The sequence below is a fragment of the Crocuta crocuta genome, unplaced genomic scaffold, assembly GCF_008692635.1.
Source record: "Crocuta crocuta isolate KB4526 unplaced genomic scaffold, BGI_CrCroc_1.0 scaffold149, whole genome shotgun sequence".
Lineage (NCBI taxonomy): Eukaryota > Metazoa > Chordata > Mammalia > Carnivora > Hyaenidae > Crocuta > Crocuta crocuta.
The window spans coordinates 1,683,940-1,692,775 of record NW_027551561.1 but is presented as its reverse complement, the minus strand read 5'-3'; the positions used below and the strand labels follow the sequence as shown (position 1 = coordinate 1,692,775).

The following is an 8,836-nucleotide window of genomic DNA, read 5'->3' as shown; positions in this document are numbered from 1 at the left end:
TCCACGGTCCCCTTCAGCCCTGCCATTGCCTTCTGGTCCATGACTCAGCCCTCTCTCCACTACTGCAGGGGTGTGAGCTCCATGAGAACAGGTGGTGTGAGATGATGTCAAAGGGGCAGGCAGGGGCCCCACTGACATAAGGCCTTGAAAGCCTTGTTACAAATGGGGTCTCTAAGGGGTGCTTGGGTGGCTCAGTCGGTTGAGCATCCGACTTCGGCTCAGGTCATGATCTCACGGTTTGTGGGTTCGAGTCCCGCGTCAAGCTCTGTGCTGACAGCCAGCTCAGAGCCTGGAGCCTGTTTCAGATTCTGTGTCTCCCTCTCTCTGTGATCGTCCCCTGCTCACACTGTCTTGTCTGTCTGTCTGTCTGTCTGTCTCTCTCTCTCTCTGGGAAAAAAAACAAAAACAAAAAAACATTTAAAAAATTTAATAAAAAGAAAATCAGGCCTCTAGGGGCACCTGGCTGGCTCAGTCGGAAGAACATGCTGTGACTTTTGATCTCAGGGTTGTGAGTTTGAACCCCATATTGGGTATACAGATTACTTAAAAAAATCTGGGGCACCTGAGTGGCTCAGTTGGTTAAGTGTCTGATTTTGGCTCGGGTCATGATCTCACAGTTCATGAGTTCGAGCCCCACATCGGGCTCTGTGCTGTCAGCACAGAGGGGGACATCCCCTCTCTCTCTGCCTTTCCCCTGCTTGCACAAGCACGCCTGCACATACACACTCTCTCTCTCAAAATTAAACAAACGTTTAAAAAATAAAATAAAATCTTAAAAGGAAAAAATTAGGTCTTTACTGCCAGAGTTGTGAGAAGCCTGAAGGATTTTAACCAATCAGAGTGATATGATCAGATTATGTTCCCTAACATCACCTGCCTGCAGCATGCAGCCCGAAGACAAGTAGCTAGAGGGGCGCCTGGGTGGCTCAGTCGGTTAAGCGTCCAACTTCGACTCAGTCATGATCTCACCGTTCGTGAGCTTGAGCCCCACGTCGGGCTCTGTGCTGACAGCTCAGAGCCTGGAGCCTGCTTCAGATTCTGTCTCCCCTTCCCCTGCTCATGCTGTCTCTCTGTGTCTTTCAACAATAAATAAATGTTAAAACAAATTAAAAAAAAAAGAAGAAGAAGCTAGAGCACCATCAGGAGGCTACTACAACGGTCTAAGCAAGAGATGTGGGCCCCTGGTTTGGGATGGTAGAAGCAGGGGAAATGAGGAGCTGGGGATGAATTTAGGCATCGTGGTGGTGATGGACTGGATCGGTAGAAGATGACTGGAGAGGATGACTCAGTGGGTGCTTAGCAGAGAGGGAAGCAGGCCCTTCATGTCCCAGATTTGAATGCTTCTATTAATGTGGCCAAAGATTATAGATGACGTTTTGGTGGGGGGTGAGGGTTGTTGTTTTTGGAAGGCACATCAAACTTTCTGACTCACTGTGCCTACAGGCAAATGCTTTCTCATCATAATAACCCTTACAGGACAAGAAGTCTCTCCTGTGAGGGCGCTGGATGGGTCCCAGGGCCGCGGGGGGGCTGCCAGATCACAGCCTGGGGAAAGATGGTGGGACATCACCCATCACCTGTTGGCTGAGGCCACAGAACCACGGGGGGCGTGGGGGACTTCATCTGAAGAATGAAAGCAGTCATGGGCAAGAGACACCCATGCTCTCCTTNCGAGATCATGACCTAAGCGAAAGTCGGACGCTTAACCGACTAAGCCACCCAGGTGCCCCTAGGCTAGTGAATTTTTGAGAGAAAAGAGAAACAGCAGGAGAGATGTCACCACACTATACTACCTAGATCTCTGCTTCTAGAGGCTTCCATGACCACTACCCACGTTCTGCCGGACTGCCAAAGCTGTGCATGATTCCAGACACCAGAGAAGGAATCCACTGAGGTGGAGGTTCCAGAGGCTGGCATCCGGAGGATGTAGGTTGAACACAGGCCACATCTGAGCAAGGATACCCTCCTTCGACAGAAATCAAAGGCCACCCAGACGCATTTCTCGGGCTTTCCCTGTTACCTGTGTCGGTGGTGCCATTATAAATGACCATCGCGGGCTGCACCACAATGTGACGGCACTGAATGCCAGAGAATTGGACACTTAAAAATGGCTTAAATGGGGGACATCTGGGTGGCTCAGTCGGTTGAGCGCTGACTCCTGATTCCGGCTCAGGTCATGATCCCAGTGTCATGGGATCAAGCTCCATATCAGGCTCTGTGCTCGGCATGGAGCCTCCTCGGGATTCTCTCTTTCTCCCTCTGCTCCTCTGCCCCTCTTCCCTGATGATGATCTCTCTCTCTCTCTCTCTCTCTCTCAAAAAAAGTTTAAGTGGTAAATTTTGTGTTTTAAATAACACAAAGTATATTAAAATATAACATAATATAATAATACATAATAATAATATAATATATAATAGTATAATATAATATCACAAAGTATATAATAACAAAGTATATAATTTAAGAGAACCTTATAGTCCATTGCAATAATCCACTACCTCACGCTGTCATCTCTCCCACAAAATGCCTGTTAGCTGGCTGTCTTCCGGCCTATGGTTGGACACACCACCCCCACCAGACAAGTCACTACCATGCTTGGTGAACTCCATCTTTTGTATCTCTATTAGAAAGTTCTTAGAATCCACTGGGTGATATCAAATAGGCTAATTTTTTTAAAGTCATCATGGAGCTTTTGGAACCCACCACAGGTGCTCTTCCGAGTCAGAATCTTTCCAGAGCTGGGCCTTCCTGCCTATCACACCGTGTTCGGTCCTGCCTGCTAAAGTCACTTTGAGTTGCATCTCCAGGAAATGAGAGGGTTCCCCCACCTTGTCTCACACTCACCCTCCATCCTTGACAATGGAGGCACTCCTTCCTTCACGACGGTGCTCATGGGAGCAAGGCTTTGGATTCAGAAAGAGCCAACCTATATGGGATTTGGATGTCTGACCTTGGCCAATTAGTACCTTGCTCAAGGTAACCAACCGAGTCACAGATTCAATTCAATTCAGCAAACATTTATCGAGCATCTCAGTGCCAACTGATTCCTGTCTGTTCTAGAAGCACAATGAAGCTCAGCCTTGTCTCCAGATTAGAGTTATTTGTATTTCAAGGTAAAGGGTAGGTTTTAAGTACCTGTAAGAGGCAGTAATGGATGCCTTGGGGAGTGGTGGCCATGGGCTGGGGCCGAGGGAAAGGAGCTGAGAAATGGCCCGTAGGTCAGGGTAGCAGGACCTGGCTGCAGACAGGGAAGGCAGGTAGACTGAAAAGCCAGATAAAGCCTGGGGATTTGTTTTCTTCTAAACCTCCCCACCTCCTTTTTAATCAAAAAAATAATGTACGCACACAGTAAAAAAAAAATTTTTTTTCAAAGAGCACAAAAGGGTATACAATAAAAAATAAGTCTCCTTTCTTCTCCCAGACCTCCAGTCCCTCGTACCTTTCTTCAGAGGCATCCTACTGTTAACAGTTTCTTTTGTGTCTTTCCAGAAAATTTCTATCACGTACAAGTATATCTTTCTTTTTACAACCAAATGGTAGTGCAGTGTATTACCACTGCTTTTTCACTTAGCAATACATGTTGGCACCCATCCCATAGCAGCGCAAACAAAGTCATCCATTCCTCGGAGCACGGCATCCCGTTGTGCGGGGGGTACTGTAATCTACCCAATCGCTCCCATACTGATGGACACTTAGGTTGTTTCCAGTTTCTGTTATTGCAGTCAATAACATGCACGCTCCTGTATGTGGGTTTCTGCCCACAGGTGCCAGAGTATCCGGAACCTAAACTCCTGGATGTGGAACTGCTGTATATAGACAGCTGTGCCTGGCATTGCGGTTGAGAAGTCCTGTTGGAGCTGGGTCCCCCCAGGAGACAAGATGGTGTGTCACAGAGCCTCTGGCCACCCTCCTTCTGGTACCCACAAGCCCCTCCCCGACTTGCGGCCACGGCATCCAGGGAAAGATTCCCTCTCTGGATTCTGAGAGAACCAACCTGTGTGGCTGGGGACCCAGTGGGAACTAAGAGGGGCCAAGAGTGTGTAAAGGGATCAAAGCTTAATGGTAAGGCATTTGCCACAATGTTCCATCAGGATGAGTTACTATTGGTACCATTATTATTATTATTAAATTAACGTTTTGTCATCATCATCATCGTCGTCATCCTCCAAGAAGGAGCCCTGTCTTGTCAGTGGGCAGCTAAGCTCCCAGAGTTGGTCTGTTCAACAGTCCAGTTGATTCGAAGGCACCAAACCGGGACCTGCCCAGGATCTGGGGCTGGGTGAGAGCTGAGACAGGCCGTCCCCACTCATCACTGCTTGGCATCCGGAACTCCTAGGCCTTCGCCAGTACCTAATAAACACCATACTTCATCCCTTGCCATTGTCACCCACGCATCCCCTGATGCCTGCTGACGTCTGCCATGGCACATAGTCAGCATTTCGCCTTGGCACGCGGCTCCTTTATGACCTGCTTTCTTTTTTAAGGGGTGAATCCAGCCCAAATGATGCTGCCGTGACACAATGAAACTAAATGTGTGCGTTATTGAGGGCAAGGAGGAGTGGGGTAGGTACACCAGAACTCTATACACCCCAAAAAAGAATCAGCCTTGAGTGTGGGGCCAATCAGACCTGGGCTCAAATCCCAGTTCTGCCACTTACAAGCCCTGTGGCCCTGGGAAGGTGTTCAACTTCCTTGAGCCTTCATTTCTTCACCTGTGAAATGGGCTAAGCCCTTGTTCTAATAGGATTACTGGGAAGAGTAAGCAAGACAATGGATTATTTATGAATTTTTTTATAGACTGGCCTTATTCCAAAAATGATTTCAGGCAGTTGAGATAATGTATGTAAAGTGTCTGGCACATAGTAGCGGCTCAATAAGGCATCAGTTCCCTTCCCCTGAGCTTCTAGCAAAGTGGTCACTTTCAGATCCAGCCCCCCCCCCCCATTTCAGGGGGCTGCCATCACTGGAAACACTTCCGGAACTTCCTTGTGAGAAAACTAGCTAAAACCTTGAGTCCCATCTTGTTTTCAACCTTAAAAAGAATCCCAACAACAAAACAAACCACATTCTGCAAATTGCTCATTCCTTTTATTCACAACACACAGCTTCAAATTACTTTTGGCCTTTTCCAAAAAAATCAAACCGACCCTCAAAGGTCAAGAATTCGCCACCACCAAGGCTATTAGGAGGAAAATGCTGTGAGATCTGAAGCAATTTCCCAGGAAGGACTCATCGACTGTTTTGCGCTGGTGCAGCAGTACTGGGGGAAGAGGTCTACCAGAAGGCCACCTGGCCCCAGGCCCCACCCTGGCTCACATTTCCCGGTCTCTGGGGTAAAAGCAGATGTTGCTGCCACTGAAGTCGGGGCTCGGTGGCAGTCAGAAACATGGCGTGAGGGGAAGGCATTGAGAGGGAAGCGGTGCGCAGGAGTTTGAGGGCACGAGTGGCCTCCCCCCCATCCCTAAGGGGATACTGATAAAGGAGCCAGGAACTCTGGGCTGGAGATGGGATACTTCCAGGAACGGGGCACAGCATCTCCCTGATGCCCACACCCACTCTGTTACAACAGCCCCACCAGCTCTTACAGCCAGAGACCTGCTTGGCCCCTCCCTAGGGCAGAAGCAGGGCAAACATCGCCTGTGTTCCTAGCGTCCCCGGCCTCGTCCCCCCCATAGTCTCAGGCTAGAAAATGTCAAAGGACCCGCTGCATCCTCTTGCTGTCGCTCATAGACTCCCAAACCCACAACTGGGAAAAAGCCCCCGCCCCTGGCTAATCGCGAAGAAGACTGCAGGCAGCGCAGCCGAGTGAAGAGCCTAGACTCCAGAGCAGCCAGGTCTATGTGCAGATCGTTCAAGTGGCACAAGTAGGGTCTGCTGCCTCCACCTCCAAGCCTGTTTTCTTATCTAGGAAAGGGGATGATACCGACTCGGGTTGGGGGTGGGCGTCAGGAAGGGGCTTATAAAGATTAAAAGAGGGGCGCCTGGGTGGCTCAGTCAGTTAAGCGTCTGGGACTCTTGGTTTCGGCTCAGGTCATGCTCTCACGGTTCGTGGGTTGGAGCCCCGCTTTGGACTCTGTGCTGACAGTGTGGAACCTGCTTGGGCTTCTCTCTCTCTGCTCCTTCCCCCCACTCTCTCTCAAGGTAAATAAGTAAACTTAAAAAAAAAAAAAAAGATTAAATGAGATGATGCAGCCCCTTCACACGTGGCAGCAAATACTCACAGGCCCCTGGGGCCGGCCCGGTACCCGCAGTGCACGGCTCCTCGCTCTCACAGGAAGTCTGGGCCCGTGCCCCCAGCTGACAGGGAGGAAACGAGCCACGGAGGCCCCAGCGACCCACTGGGCTCTGGGAAAGGAGGGCAGGGGAGGGCATGGACTGGCTCTGTGAGAACAAGACCTTTGGCCTTCCCCAGCTCACCTCCTGCTAGGCTCCTCCCAGGCACGAGGGGGCTCAACTCTTGCTGTCAATAGAAGCACATTGGCCAGAAAGCAGGAGAGCCCAATGGTTATGCCTTGTACTCAGCACTGATAAAAACACCCCGGCACCCGCACCATCCCTCTTAGATGGTTTGCTGCAAGATCTATAGTCAGTTAAAGATAAACAAGTCCTTATCCTCTTGCTAATTGGTTCAAATCGATTGACCTTATAAGTGGGTCTAATGTAAAACGGGTGGCCCGTATGCCGAGCAACCTGGGCACTTAACTAGCTGTCGCTCAAGCAACCGAACAAGGCACATTAACCCAAATTTCTCAGAACACCTTCCCCTGATAGGCTGCAGAGTCAGCGTTTCACCCATTGGGCTAAAGCATCTGCTGGGCCAACAGGCCCGCTTAAAGGCATCGGATCCCATTAGGCGGGTGGTGATAACACCAGTGTAGACTCCTGGGGGAAGCAGAGGGAGCTTCTGTGGCCCTGCCCTGCCCTGCCCTGGTTCAGGCCATCTGGCAGGAGAAGGAGCTGACTGCGTCCCAAGTGCTGGCAGAAGAGATGCAGGAGAGCGTTCTATGATCTGGCTTACATTGCCTTTTGATCTGTTTCCTCGCTCGCCCTTTTCCCAGGAAAGCTCGGCTCTATCTCACTGAGCCCATCTCTGGGGCTGGGTCACTGCTGCTTTCCAGGTGGCAGCTGATGTTCAGCCTTTTGCTGCTGCCAGTGTCTGAAAGGGTCTGGAAGCTGGTAAAGACAACACACGCCAGGAGATGGCCTAAAAGTCTTGTCCAGCGTGGGGGTGGACAGCAGCCCTCCCAACCGGCCCTCACTCTCCAGTGCCGCCCTGCGGAGGGCTAGCTCCTGGCCAGGAGTGCCTCTCTCAGGCCAGCCACCCCGAACTTTTCTCTGCTCTATTAATAAACCTCAGCTGAGATTCTTCTGAGGCCCCTCCTTGGGGTTTGATCCTCACCGCTTGGCCTTATCAGCCTTGCTTTTCACAAGCACTTAAATTCATGAGGAAAGGGAAAAAGTGAAATCAGATAGAAATGCAGGTCTGTTTGCTGTTTTCTCCAATGAAATGGTTCTGGGTAAACAGCAGCCGCCTTTGATGAAATCCCAGCAGGCTTAAACAATAAAGCTGGTTACAAACTCAATCTGGCGGAGATATCAGATCTGAAATTGTTTCAAAAAACATGTCAACATTTTCTAATGCTCCTCAAAAAACTTCCTGGGCTGCCCAGTGTGGAGTCTGGGTCTGGGAGATAGGGCGGAGGCACTCCGGACTTGGCCTCTGCTCCGGCCCCCTGGGACTGTCCAAGTCAGGAGCCCAGGAGCTCAGGAGCACACTGTTCCTGCGGGCCTGTTATTTGTAGAAGCCTAAGTGGCCACTTAGTAGTCACTGCGCAAGCCGGGCTGGGCCCACTCTGCCCCTCATACACCACTGCTGTGCACCCCCAACTCCAAGCTTGGCCTCTCTGTCTCTACCCTTAACTCCCTACCTTCTAGTCTCCATACTGCAGCCAGAGGAAGCTTTTAAAAATGTAAATCAGATCATGCCATTCCTTTGCTTAAAACCTCTAATGCCTTTGTACCGCACTTAGAATAAAATCCGAGCTCCTCCGTGGCCTACAAAACCCTCAGGGATGTGCTGCTATTTCTCTCCACTCGCTACTGCCTCCCCTACCTTCTCTACCCAGACCTAGAAGACCAGTGTCTCTGTCTCTTCTGTCTCTGGGCCTTGGCACTCCCTGTAAGCTGCCTGGGATGCTCCTGCCCCGACCCACTGTCACGGTTCCGCTCCCTGACCGCCCAAGCTAGTGCTGTTCCCCTTCCTGGCCAAACACATGATCATAATACAGTTTATTGTCTACATTAAGTTCAACTGCTCTCTGAAATCCCCTTATGTGTTCACTTGTTTCCTCCTTTGGAATGTAATCTCTCTGCAGACCCAGACTTGCGCGTCTCCTTGGGTGCAGCCTATGACTGGCACGTAATAGGTGCTCAATAATTAACTGCTGCATGAAAGGGCAGCAAGGATGTGGTGGTCCCTCCAGGGTAAGGCCCAGGAGGCCTGGGGCACACCACCACAGAGCTATCTTGCCGGCCTCTCTATTGGGCCTCCCTGGCTACCCCACCCCCACCTCACCCGAGGCCCCTTGCAGGCTTTGGGCTTCCTGGCCTAGCAACTGGGATGCCCTCCCACCTTCACTGCTCCCCTCCTGAGGGCTGCCTCTTCCTCTCCTCCTCTTCTCCCCTAACAAGCTCAAACAAGGACTCTAAGATGGGGGCAGGCCGGGGCGGCTGTGGCGGCCCTGGATCCTACGCCCTCCTAAGACCTTCCTGGGAAAACATAGGCAATAGTCTGCTCAGGCCTCCCGGGTCCGAGGCCTGGGGCGGACAGCGATGC

General features: G+C 50.9%; 1 protein-coding gene across 1 annotated transcript in view; it reads right to left on the bottom strand.

Moving 5' to 3' along the window:
• The window catches only part of RTN4RL1 (reticulon 4 receptor like 1), a 78,469-nt gene that overhangs the window by 47,352 nt on the left and 22,281 nt on the right, over positions 1-8,836 (bottom strand). The gene's annotated exons all lie outside the window — the stretch shown is intronic.